Below are 13,322 nucleotides of genomic sequence, written 5' to 3' on the forward strand. Positions count from 1 at the left end.
TTTTTGGCATATAGTTAGGAGGTGATACACAGAAGAAAGAAACTGATCTAGAATGGACGGAGGGTAGTTGCAATTTTAAATAGCATGGGCCAATAAGCTTCATTGAAATGCTAACATTTTAGCAAAGACTTGAAGGAGATAACAGTTTTCCCTATGGGTATGGGAGTTGAGGGTTTCCAGGAAGAGAAGCCAACCAGCCAATGTAAAAGCCTAAGGGACAGCAAATTACTTACCCACTGAGTTACCTGTCCGCACAGATGCCACCTCCTTTGGGCATTAGGGAGTCGTCACCTGTCTGATCTCTGTCTCTCGTACTCCTGAAAGGCCATTTAGCCTTTTTACTCCATGGTTTTTATTCTGGAGCTCAAACTCACCATCAATATATCCATTCTGGGTACCACCTTGATGGACCTTTTCTTTTTTAAGGAGTTGAGGAAACTGAGATTCAGAAAGGTTAATTAGGTTGCTCAAGTGTCTTCAGGGAGCAGCCTGGCTGCTGCTGTACCTGCCCATACCTTTAATCACTAGGTTCTATTTCCTCCTGACAAAGGAAGAATTATGTGCTAGGACAGATTTGGTTGTGTTTCAGAACCCGGACTCTAGAGTGTGAATAGACCAATGGTGTGTCCTTGGTCAGGTCATTTAAACTCTCTGAACCCATTCTAATCCCTCATCTATAAAGTGGGGGAAATAATACTTCCTAGGGCTATTTTCAGGAATCAGCGAGGTAATGAATGATTAACTCTGCTCTGTGAAAATCTGTTAATATTAATGAAATACAGCCTAGAAGTCAGGAGACCCAGCTTGTTCCTTAGACCACAAGCTGTTAAATGTAAGGACTTGGCCTTCTCAGCACTTAGAAAGGTCTACCACTTACCAATTGTGTGAACTGAGCATGAGTTTCTCCATCTATGAAATGGGAATGAAAATACAACTATCTCATACAGTGTGTTGTGAGGTTTAAAGGAATTTGAGTATGCCTGGCACAGAGTAAATGCTATGTTGGTACTAGCTATTGAATGTAATGCCTGTCAGGTGTATTGCATAGTGTATAGCACTTTGAAATGTCAGTTTTTGTTTTGTTTTGTTTTGTTTTTACATTTATCATTGTAGGCCCTCAATAATTGAAGAAAAAGTAAAAGTGAATGTCATTTATTGGCTGTAATCTTGGACAGGCTTTAATCCCCTTGTGCCCTAATTTTCTCACCTGCAAAATGGGAATGATAATAAAACTTGCATTCATTCAACAAACATTCCCCCAGTACTTTACTTTCTCCCAGTGTTTATGTACCAGGGATACAGATGAAAGTGAAAGGATCTATGCTCATGGGAGCAAAAGCACCCAGCACAAACCACAGAGCAAGAACTAGTGTGGCACTAGTAGGAAGTTACTGTGGCCTGACAGACACTTACCTCTCCTTCACAAAGTGGTAGGTGGACTTAATAGCACCAGCCCTGGAGATGATGGTGCTGGCAAAGACCTCACTGGTTACCAGGGCAAATCTGTCTGGATCAATGCCTGTGGTTCTGAGAACCATGTAGAGAGGCTTGCCAAGAGGAGCTTGTCTATTCTCAAGTACAGATGAGAGCTGAGGGGCTATGTAGGTGGCCCAGGATGATGAGAACATCCCCAGTGCACAGAGCATGGATGGTCACATATCTGGAGAGTGACCAGAGTGAGACTCTCGCCGTGAAACTACCAGAGGGACGGACATTCCCTCACCTTCTGCCTTGCACCCAAGGTCACTGGGCACTGGTAGCCATAGTGAATACGGGGATGGGAGGAGCAAATCTGCTGACCTTCCTCCTGGACTTTCTGAAAAACAAGGGGTCCCCTAGGACCCTTGAAGCCATCCAAGCCAACCTTCCTCATGGTAATTTACACAAAGAACCCATAATGCATTACTTTGTGGGAGTATTTTCTTTCTTCCACTAATGCTTTGAGTTTCAATCTAAGAGGTGCCCATGATTGGTAGCTGGGCACAGGGGGCCAACATCCTCAGAGTATTGACTCCTTTTGCCTGGATTAGAGGTAGCAATGAGAACTCAGGAGGCATTGCAGGGCCCAGCCTGAGAGATGGTTGGTGGAATAGAACTCACAGAAAGACCTCTGGGTTAGACTGAAGCTGAGCATTGTGGAGTCAGTATTGATGAAGCTAGGGTGATCCTACAGAAAAGGCATCTCCAGAGAATAAAAGGTGTAGCTGTTGTTGGTCTAGGAAGAAACAGGGAGGTGGACATTACCTTCAGATCTCCAGGGGAAACACCTCCTTGCATCTTCATTGGCTGCAAGTTATTGATTGAACTAAAAGTAATGGCCCAAGTTTATTGAGCATGAGCTGTAGGTCAGGCACTGGGGCCTGACCACAACTCTCTGAGGAGGGTTATTGGTTATTAGTTCGTATTTTACAAAAGAGCTAACCGAGGATTAGAAAGTTAAAAGACTAGTCCAAAGCAAGTACAGAGCCAGGATTCAACATCTCTCTGACCCCAGAGCCCATGTCCTTAACCTCTGTGCCAGTGGTGCTCAAATTTCAGTGTGCATTTTCCCTTGGAAAATAGATAAGTAATCACTTATTCTTGGTTGAAATTGCCAACTCCTGGTCCCTATCCCAAGATTTGGATATTTTTTGGTATTTTATTGTTTCCATAGGATTTTCTCAGAGAATCAAAATGAAGCTCTTTGTTGCTATAAATAAAGCAGTTTATTACAAAGAACACCAATAGAGAGTTCTGGGGGCATAGCAGTGGATTTATTGCACACTGAAACTGCCAATTCCGTCCTATGACCTTAAGCAAGACACCCCATGATTTTCTGGGTGGCAGCACTAGAGATAATGGTAGACACTGGGAAGAACTAAATTATCCCTTTAGGACAAACTCTGGTTTTCAGACTGTCCCCAGGAGCCCCTGAGCCTCCCTTGAAGGGACATGAATGAAGCCCATGAGCCTCCCTTGAAGGGACATGAATGAAGCCCATCTACACATGGGGGAGCTGATTTAGCATGTCACCCTTGCCCCTCCCTTATTGAATCAGAGCTCCCCTGTTTTTACATATTTTGTATTTATATTTGGCCTTTATGTAAGATCTCTTCCAGAGAAAAGGGGTAACCACAGTGAGCAGTTATGAGCACAACCCAGCTCTGTTAATGACTAATTGTGTGACTTGGAAAAAAATCCCTCTACTTCTCTGAGCCTTAGATTATTCATCCATAAAATGAGAACTTCACAAGATTATTGTGAAGCTTTGAGGATAGTGCATAAAAAAAGATTTTGACCCACAGCACATGGCATGAAATCAAGAACTATGTGATTGCAGTTGCTCTTGTTTTAAAGGGTTTTGTGGCTGTCGGGTTTGGAAACCAATATACCAATCCATCAAACATGGCATCATTTATAAGGGCATTTCCAGTCTGATGGGACACAACATGATCTTTTCCCTGAAAAGACTAAGACTTGACTCTGTTCCAGAGAATTATTCCTGTCAGATGGATATAAAGTCACACAGGTGCCCAATCACCCACTTCTCAGTCCTCCCTGCACCCCACTCCTCCCCCAGAGACTCCCCCATTCTTACCAGGCAGCCCTTCCCACCTTGCTTACAGAGAGGCAGAGTCCACAAATACCCTCCTTCTTCTCCATCATGAAGACCTGCCCACGGTGATCCTCCTCTATCTTGTTGACCTGGGACGTCCTGAGAAGGTGCCTTCAAGGATCCAGTGGTGAGTCTTCAGGAAGCAGGTGCTCAGGACCACCTCAATCATCTGTGGCTGGCGGCGTAGGGCCACCAACACAGGGACAGTTCTGCAGGAGGACAAGAGCCAGTACAAGGGCTCCTGGGATGATGCCATAGGAAAGGGTACTAGTTCTAATTTTTTTAAATGTTTATTTATTTATTTATTTATTTATTTATTTATTTATTTATTTATTTATTTTGAGAGAGAGAGTGAGCAGGGGAAGGTCAGAGAGAGAGAGGGAGATACAGAATCTGAAGACAGGCTCCAGGCTCTGAGCTGTCAGCACAGAGCCCGACACAGGGCTTGAACCCACAAACCGTGAGATCATGACCTGAGCCGAAGTTGGATGCTTAACCGACTGAATCACCCAGGTGCCCCAAGGGTACTAGTTCTAATCTGGGTAGAGGAGACATTGTGGGGATATTAGCCTAACCCACAATGACTCCCTTAAACAAAGACTCCCCTCATAGGAGGTGAGACCCTTACACCATGATGGCCCTGGGGGACCCTGGCCTCAGCTGCCCCACTCACAGTCCCTTTCCCAGGAACGAGGCCTAAAAGAAGGTGGTATAAAGCTTGAGATTCTGAGACAGCTGTTCTCGGTCATGAGTGCTGAGAGGCAGAGGAGCCAGTGTGTGGAGAGAGGAACAAAGCAGGTGTAGGTACAGAATGAGAGAGAGGCAACTCCCTGTTTCCTGCCACTTTGACAGTTCCGAGTCCTAGACACTGGAGAACCTGGTTGGAGCCTAACCTTGGCCTCCAGGAGATATAATAAATTCTCCTCTCTTCCCTGAGCTGCCCAGGTGGTTTCTGTTACTTGCCTTGCAAGATTATTTTTAGAGACACTGATTTGTTTTGTTCTTTGATTTCCTTCTCATCCCAACAGGTAGCCTGGGCCTTGGGGTTTGTGAAGGCCCTAACCTGCTTGAATCAAGGACTTTTTCTGTCTTATACAGGTCAAATCTGGAAAGACAACACTGGGGTGCTTGGCTGGCTCAGTTGGTGAGACATGTGACTTGACCTCGGAGTTTTGAGTTCAAACCCCACATTGAATGTAGAGATTACTTAAAAATGAAATCATTTTGGGACACCTGGGTGGCTCAGTTGGTTAAGTGTCTGACTCTTCATTTCAGCTCAGGTCATGATCTCACAGTTCCTGAGACTGAGCCCCAGGACAGATTCCATGCTGACAGTGTCCACCCAAGCCTGCTTGGGATTCTCTCTCCCTCTCTCTCTGCCCCTTCCCTGCTTGTGAGCCTGCCCTCTTTCTTTCTCTCAAAATAAATAAACTTAAAAGAAAACTTTAATTTTTCTCTTATTTTAGAGAGAGAGCCAGAGAGGGGGCGGAGAGAGGGGGAGAGACAGACTCTAGCAGGCTCCATACTCAGCACAGAGCCCAATGTAGGGCTTGATCCCAGGACCCTGGGATCATGACCTGAGGTGACATCAAAAGTCGAACACTCAAGTGACTGAGCCACCCAGGCGCCTTCCCAAAAATAAAATCCTAAAAAAAAAAAAAAAAAAAAAAATGAAGAGACAGCCCAGAGGAAGGGGAGGGAGCGCCTTTGGGAGTCAGGAGCAAGAGGCAGGGGTGTTTTCAAGTCCTCTTCACAACTTTTTAGTCTCATGAGCCAACAAATTTTTTATTTTATTTCATGGTTTCAATTTTATTATTTATTTTGCTCAAGCCAAGTGGGCATAGGTTTTCTGCCACTTGCAACACACGGTGCTCTGACACTTTTTTCTGGGGGGAGGGAGATGAAGGAGAAGCTCATACTTAACCCTTCCCTTCTTTCTGCACCTGCTCTTTCCACATTTTCTACGGAATTTGAGATGAAGTGTTTAAAAGTCATGAAAAGCAAAATGTAATGGAGGTACTAGTGTAAAACATTTCTAGACTTGTTTTATTATTTTGAATTTAAAGACTTGACCCCCTTTCCTTTAAAAAAAAAAAAAAGCTCGCTGTTTCTGCTTCAGCAGGCATGTTGGGTCAAGGGGATGGGTTGCAATGTAAGGACAGGTGTGTGAGATGTTAAGGGTGGGGGTTAAGTCAGTCACATGACTTTCTGCTATTGCAATCAATAGTATATTGTGATACAGAGTGCCAAATAATAACATTGATAATAGCTAACTCTCAAACATGAATGCTATGCAGTAAATGTGCTCTTCACCCCAGAAGAAGAAAAGGAGGCATAGTTCAAACCCAGACAGTCTCTCTTGCAGACTCTACGTTCTTACTAACTTGGGAAAAAAATGAACACAAAAAGAAAAGCTGTCATATCATTAGTGCAGGAAAACACAATAATATACTTCACAATGTCTGTGGAGGGACACACGCAGCATTTTACAAGTGAGCACACTACCCTGGTCTCACCAAGACAGTTTGTTGACATGGCACAACCTTTTAATGAGCCAGCACCTACTCGGGGCTTGACTAAAACCCCCTGGGTTGGACTTGCCATCCCCAGTCACATCTGCCTGCCCAGCCCTGCTCTACTCTCATCTGAATTCCTCTCCTCTGCAGCCAGATACATTCCAAGGTGCTGCATAAATGTTCCTCAGAATGAGGATTCTGGGGACAGATAATCTTGGGAAATGCATACTATAATCTGCTTTAAAAACCTGATTTTTAAGGGAGTCATAGTAGATGGTGGAATATTAAAGGCTCTGAAAAGTCCTGCAATCAAGAAACCATTTTGCTTAATCCAGTATTTTCCCAACATATTTAACAACAGAATACCACCCTTTTTTGATGTAATATCTATTGAAATCCCAAAACACTGGTGTCCCACAAAACACATTTTGGGAAATACTGGCCTATAAGTTGTTTTTTAAAAATTTTTTAATGTTTTTATTTATTTTTTTGAGAGAGTGCAAGGAGGGGAGAGACAGAGAGAGAGGGAGAGACAGAATCTGAAGACAGGCTCCAGGCTCTGAGCTGGCTATCAGCACAGAGCCCGATGAGGAGCTCGAACCCACGAACCATGAGATCATGACCTGAGCTGAAGTCGGACGCTTAACCAACTGAGCCACCCAGGTGCCCCTATACTGGCCTATAAGTTAAACACTGCCTAGTTTTGAATGTAATGCAAGCTTCATCCCAAGGCTAGATTATCCAAAGACCAAAAGAGGAATGCCAAAGAAGTATTTTTTTGAAGGAATTTGATATTTAAAATTTTTTTAGTGTTCATTTATTTTTCAGAGAGAGAGAATGAGCAGGGGAGGGGCAGAGAGAGGGAGACACAGAATCCCAAGTAGTTCCAGGCTCTGAGCTGTCAGCACAGAGCCCAACGTGGAGCTTGAACCCACAAACCGTGAGTCGGACGCTTAACCAACTGAGCCACCCAGGCACGCCGGAATTTGATATTTTAAAAAGCAGAGTAGTCATTTTAGGAAAATCAGAATTTTATAAAATTGAAAGGCTTGGGAGTTAGAATTATTTTGACTATGGAAGACATATATTTGGGGGACATCATCATCTTTTTGGTTCCCAGGACCTAGTTTCTGCCCTGCCAGAGGGTGAGCCTGGGAGTTAGTTGTGCCACATGAGGGAGGCCCCATGAACTCAGCCTCTCTGTAGTATCTGTGACACGGGTCTTGTCCCAACAACTATCTAGCTCCTCCTGGCCTCTGCTGGGGGCTACAGACTTTGTCTTTCATGGATCATCATTTCCGTCCTCTGGGAAGATTCATTCTCTGGACAGTATTGGGGGGCTGGGGGCTGATGAATTGTCCATTCTATCTCTGATACAGAGTGAATTTTTATGCCCCGCCCCCACCAATCCTTATGTTAAATCCTAACACTTGATACAATGGTATTAGGAGGTGAGGCCTTTGGGGGAGATTAGGTCATGCAGATGGAACCCTCATGGATGGGATTAGTGCCTGTATAAAGGAGACCCCAGGGGCAACTGGGTGGCTCAGTTGGTTAAGCAGCTGACTCTTGACTTACACGCAGGTCATGATCTCATGGTTTGTGAGATCGAGACCTACATCAGGCTCCACCCTGACATCATGAAGTCTATTTGGGATTCTCTTTCTCTCTCTGCCCCTCCCCTGCACTTCCTTTCTTTCTCTCTCTCTGTCTCTCAAAATAAAATATTTTAAAAAAATTTTCTCTCCCTCTCTCTCTGCCCTCCCCCCACAAAAGAAACCCCATAGAGCTCCCTTGCCCCTTACACCATAGAGAAGATAACTGTCTATGAACCAGAAAGTGGGCTCTTACCAGATACTTAATCTGCTGGGACCTTGACCTTGGACTTCCAGCCTCCAGAACTGTGAGAAATAAGATTCTGCTGTTTCTAAGCCACGCAGTCTGGTATTTTGTTATGTGGCCTGAACTTACAACCACCTCATGTGCTCAGCTACTTATCCTCTCACTAGAAATCACCTCTACCTCAATGGACTCTTTAGAGGCCAATGTCTGACCAAATCTCACTGGCCCTCCCATGGCCTTTGGACACCCCTTTGTCTGGGCCTTCATAGTGATGATGTCCACTCTGGCCCCCACCTCTTCTTGGCTGTACAGACATGAGTTGTACAGTATTTTCCCAATACTCAGTACTCAGACTCACCTGAGCAGGCATAGTAACTGTCATCACACATCCAAACTCCCCCTTCAGCTGGGTACTTGTCCGAAGCACAGGCTCTTGCTCCAGGACTACTGCTCTGGGTGGGTTTAGGGGAAGCTTGACTGGACCCGGTTATATCAGAGGGCTGTATTGTCCCTGAAGAGCTGGGGATAAGGGCTGTCACATGAGCAGTTGCTGTCTCAGGTGACTGGGCTGCCCCAGTCACTGGCCGAGAAGGTGTCTATGTGGCAGAGCTGTGATGTGTTTCCAGACAGCGTGCCCATCATGAGTGCTGTTGTGGGGCTGGGGGTGCACCTGTAGTTTCCCCTTCCTCAGCCCCAGATATGGTTGTTCTAGAAACAGTTGTCCCTAGGGTGGTCAGAGTTAGTGGTGTAGATAACTGCACGGGTTGTCACGGATATAGACATTCTTTCATATCAGTGACCTTGTTCAGTGCTGTTGAGGGTATCATTGTGCTGACTTCTCAGAGACAGTGGCCGTAGTGGACCTCGATGATGTAATGTCATCGTCTGGTATGTTTAATGCTGCTGGCACAGTGATCCTGGATGACATCTGAGAGTCAGTGACACTGATGATTCCAACCCATTGATTAAGGAGCTTGATGCTACCAGGGGATGGTTGGAGCTCTCTGATTCTATTTTAGGGTCTTAGCTGTAGTGGCCATGCTGGACAAGGCTGTGCTTCTGGATCTCTCCTCCTGAGTCTCACGTATTAGGGTTGTCTGCTCAGTGGACCCAGCAGAGCTATTAGCTTGTGGTAAAATTGGGAGGAGTAGCTGGTGTCATACTCTTCTGGGACTCTGTCACCGCTGTCCTCCTGATCGTTGGTGACGTGTGAACTGGAAACACAGACATGTTGTCTCCCTTATTGCTGGATAGAGCTGAGGTTGTCAATGAGGATACTGTACACGTCCCTCAGGCAGAGAGACTTTTGTGGAGTCTGCTGTATTTGATTCAACCCTTTGGGTTGTAATAATGCCTGTAAACAAAGAAACAAACAAAAAGAATCCAATACACCTGTTCCCTCCACCAAGCCAGAGTTCCTTTCGCATGTTCTCACTTAACCAAGTTTCTTTTTAGAAAAAATTTTTTAAAATATTTTTATTTATTTCTAGGAGAGAGAGAGAGAGAGACAGCGTGAGCAGGGGAGGGTCAGAGAGAGAGGGAGCCACAGACTAAAACAGGCTCCAGGCTCTGAGCTGGCAGTCAGCACAGAGCCCGATGCGGGGCTCGAACCCACGAACCGCGAGATCATGACCTAAGCGAAAGTCGGACGCTTAACCGACTAAGCCACCCAGGCGCCCCTAAAAAAATTTTTTTTTAAATGTTTGAGAGAGAGAGAGCAAGCATGAGCAGGGGAGGAGAGGGAGACACAGAATCTGAAGCAGGCTCCAGGCTCCAAGCTGTCAGCATACAGCTGGATGTGGGGCTTGAACTCATGAACCATGAAATCATGACAGAGCCAAAGTCAGATGCTTAACTGACTGAGCCACCCAGGTGCGTCCTAACCAAGTGTCTTTATTAGAAGATTCAATAAAGGGGTGCCTGAGTGGCTCGGTTGGTTAAATGTCCGACTTTGGCTCAGGTCATGATCTCACTGTTTGTGAGTTCGAGCCCCATGTTGGGTTCTGTGCTAACAGCTTAGAGCCTAGAGCCTGCTTCAGATTCTGTCTCCATCTCTCTGCACCTCCCTGCTCGCTGTCTCTGTCTCTGTCTCTCTCTCAGATATAAAATAAAACATTAAAAAATTAAAAAAAAGAAGATTCAATAAAAATATCAGCATCAGCTACATTATTACTGCCTCACATTCATTTATGTGCCAGCTCTGTGCTAACATGTACTAACTAATGCATGATCTTAATTCATCTCTTTTTTTTAATGTTTTATTTTTATTTTTGAGAGACAGAACACAAGTGGGGGAGGGGCAGAGAGAAGAGGGAGACACAGAATCCAAAGTAGGCTCCAGGGTCTGAGTTGACAGCATAGAGCCTGACTCAGGGCTTGAACTCACAAACCATGCGATCATGACCTGAGCCAAAGTCAGACCTTCACTGACTGAGCCACCCAGGCGCCCCACCTTAACTCACGAATTTAACTAGTGCTGGCAACTATGCCTTTGGCTCAATAAATACTCCTAAATTTTTTTTTAATATTTCTTTTTGAGAGACAGTGTGAGCTGGGGAGGGGCAGAGAGAGAGAAGGACACAGATCTGAAGCAGGCTCCAGGCTCTGAGCTGTCAGCATAGAGCCCAACACAGGGCTAGAAATCACAACCATGAGATCATGACCTGAGCTGGAGTCAGACGCTTAACTGACTGAGCCACCCCCTCAATGACTACTCTAGAGACAGTTAGCAAAACCCAGAAATCTGCCATTGCATTTCGTCTTAGGTATCTGGCTGCTTTTTTTGGTATGACTTTCCTACTACATTGAATATGGTTCTAATATCGAAAGATATACATTCTTTTTTAAGAAGGCTCCAAACCCAGAGCAGAGCCCAGCACAGGGCTTGAACTCATGACCCTGAGATCAAGAGTCAGATGCTTAACCAACTGAGCCAACTAGGCACCCCAACAATATTTTGGTATAATGTGAACCCTAACTGCAAACCAAGTGCTTTATTTAGTGCAGTAGCAGTCCAGGATAGTTTTGACGTCATTCAATTTTCACCTTGTCCAAGTAAGGCCCTGGTTCAATGCACAAGCATTGGAATCCTCAAAACCAACCCGAGGCAAGGGTTATTATTTCTCTTAAGAATTTTTTTTAATGTTTATTTTGAGAGAGAGATAGAGAGCAAGTGGAGGAGGGGCAGAGACAGACAGACAGAAAATCCCAAGCAGGCTGGGCGCTGGTAGCGCAGAGCCCAATGTGGGGCTTGAACTCACGAACTGTGAGATCATGACCTGAGCCAAAGTGAAGAGTTGGATGCTTAACCAACTGAGCCGCCTAGATGCCCCCAGGATTATTATTTCTTTTTGTCAGATGAAGAAACAGGCTCAGGATGCCTGAGTGGCTCAGTCAGTTAAGTGTCTGACTTCGGCTCAGGTCATGATCTCACGGTTCGTGGGTTCGAGCCCTGCGTCATTTACTCAGAGCCTGGAGCCTGCTTTGGATTCTGTGTCTCCTTCTCTCTCTTTTCTTCTTCCCCCTCACACTCTGTCTCACTCTGTCTCTAAAAAATAAATAAGTGTACAAAAAATGTTTTTTTAAAGAAACTGAGGCTCAAAGAAGTGAAGCCATTTGTGCAAGGCCACACAGCCAGGAAGTGGTGACACTGCATTTGAAACAAGGTTCTTCAGACTGAGGAGCCCAATGTCTTCCCTAACGCACTGTCTTGCAAAACCATAGCTTCCTTCTTGGGGTTGAGCCAAACCACTCTCTCCAGAAAGAAAGGCCCAAATCAGCTATGCTGAGCTGGATCCCTCAGAAACTTCCTCTTTCCCTTGGGCAGTGGGCACAAATAGGTCCTTGACCTGATGCTCTGTCATTGCATCCTTGGTACAGTAGCCAAAGGACTAATTCAGAAAATGGAGGTTGACTCAGCACAGGTACCAGGCTCGTCCTTCCCACAATCTAGGTCTAAGAGGCACTGACCCTTGTGTTCAATTGTGCCCCCACACGGCATCTGCTCCTTCCACACCCCGCTTTATTCTAGCCCTGTGCAGTGCTGAGGGGTCACAGGAGGGTAGAGCTGGTCAGAATGCATGAAAGAGTGGAAGGACCCAGGCCCTAGACCTGGCTCTGTGACTGACTTGCTGTGTAATCTTATGGACTCAACCCTCTTGGTACTTACATGTTCCCTCAAAACAGTGAGACTCTTGGGTTCAATATCATAGATGTCCTTTAAACCCTAGTGATCTGTGGCTCTGTCTGCAACAAAATTCCTGGCTGTAATGAAGAGAAGTCTTGCCACAGGGATCTCAAGATTTTATTTGCAGGGAGAGATGTTTCCATTGGATCTGACTTTATGTTTTTCCCGTATGTGGTTAACCAGTTGTTCCTGCTGCCGTATGAAAAAGTCCATCCTTTCCCCAGTGATTTGTCACATTATCTGTCATTATGTATCCTGCCCAACGTCCATGCTCAGTCATTCCATTGGTTTGCTTGTCTATCACTGTACCAACACCATGTTACCTTACTTTAATGTAAATCTCAGGATCTGGTAGAGTCTCCCATCTTGCTCTTCAAGATGATCTCGGCTCTTGTTTGTCTTTGGTTCTTCTGTATATTTTAGACTCTCCTTATCGAGTTCTACAAAAATCCTGTTGGGATTTTGTTTGGAAGTGTGCTACTTAGTAAGAGCTGACAACTTCATGATACTGAGGTTTCCTGACCACAGCATTTTTTTTTGAGAGGCAGTGTAGACTTGTCTCTGAAAGGGGACAAACACTTCATGTCCATGAGTCTCAGTTTCCTCAACTCTGCAACAGGGATAATAGTCACTGATGGTCATGAGGGTTAAATGAGATAATACCTGTAAAGCACTTAGCACAGTGCTTAGCATACAGTAGGTGCTCAATAAATCGAACCTACTATTGGTAGTGATTGTCCCCTTCTGCTCCTCTCGCCAAGATTGGATCTGCTTCCTGGGTGCTTTGCCAAGGATACTTCTCCCTGGTAAAAGCTGTGGACTCGTGGGGATGATGAGACATGCACTCTCCTGCCCCCTTGCAATATCTACCCCCATACTGTCCTAGGAGCTCCGAGTCCAGGGCTCTGCTCCTACCTCAGGCTCAGTGAGGCATTGGAGGTGGCAGTTGTTCTTTGTTGAAGGAGGGCAGCGGATGGCGGCAGGGGTCCAAGACCTTGGGTGCACCAGATCTGGGCCATCTTGGAGGCAACTAGTTGCTGAAACCCTAAGCTATTGGCCAGGCCCAGATGGGAAGGAGAGACAGCAAGGGAGACACAGCTGGGATGACAGACAAGATGGAGGGAGTAGACGAAGACAGCATCCTGGAAGATGTTGGACGAGCAAATCCAGAAGTCCCTTGAAG

The sequence above is a fragment of the Hyaena hyaena genome, unplaced genomic scaffold (assembly GCF_003009895.1).
Source record: "Hyaena hyaena isolate Hyena2069 unplaced genomic scaffold, ASM300989v1 scaffold_3, whole genome shotgun sequence".
In the NCBI taxonomy this organism is placed as follows: domain Eukaryota; kingdom Metazoa; phylum Chordata; class Mammalia; order Carnivora; family Hyaenidae; genus Hyaena; species Hyaena hyaena.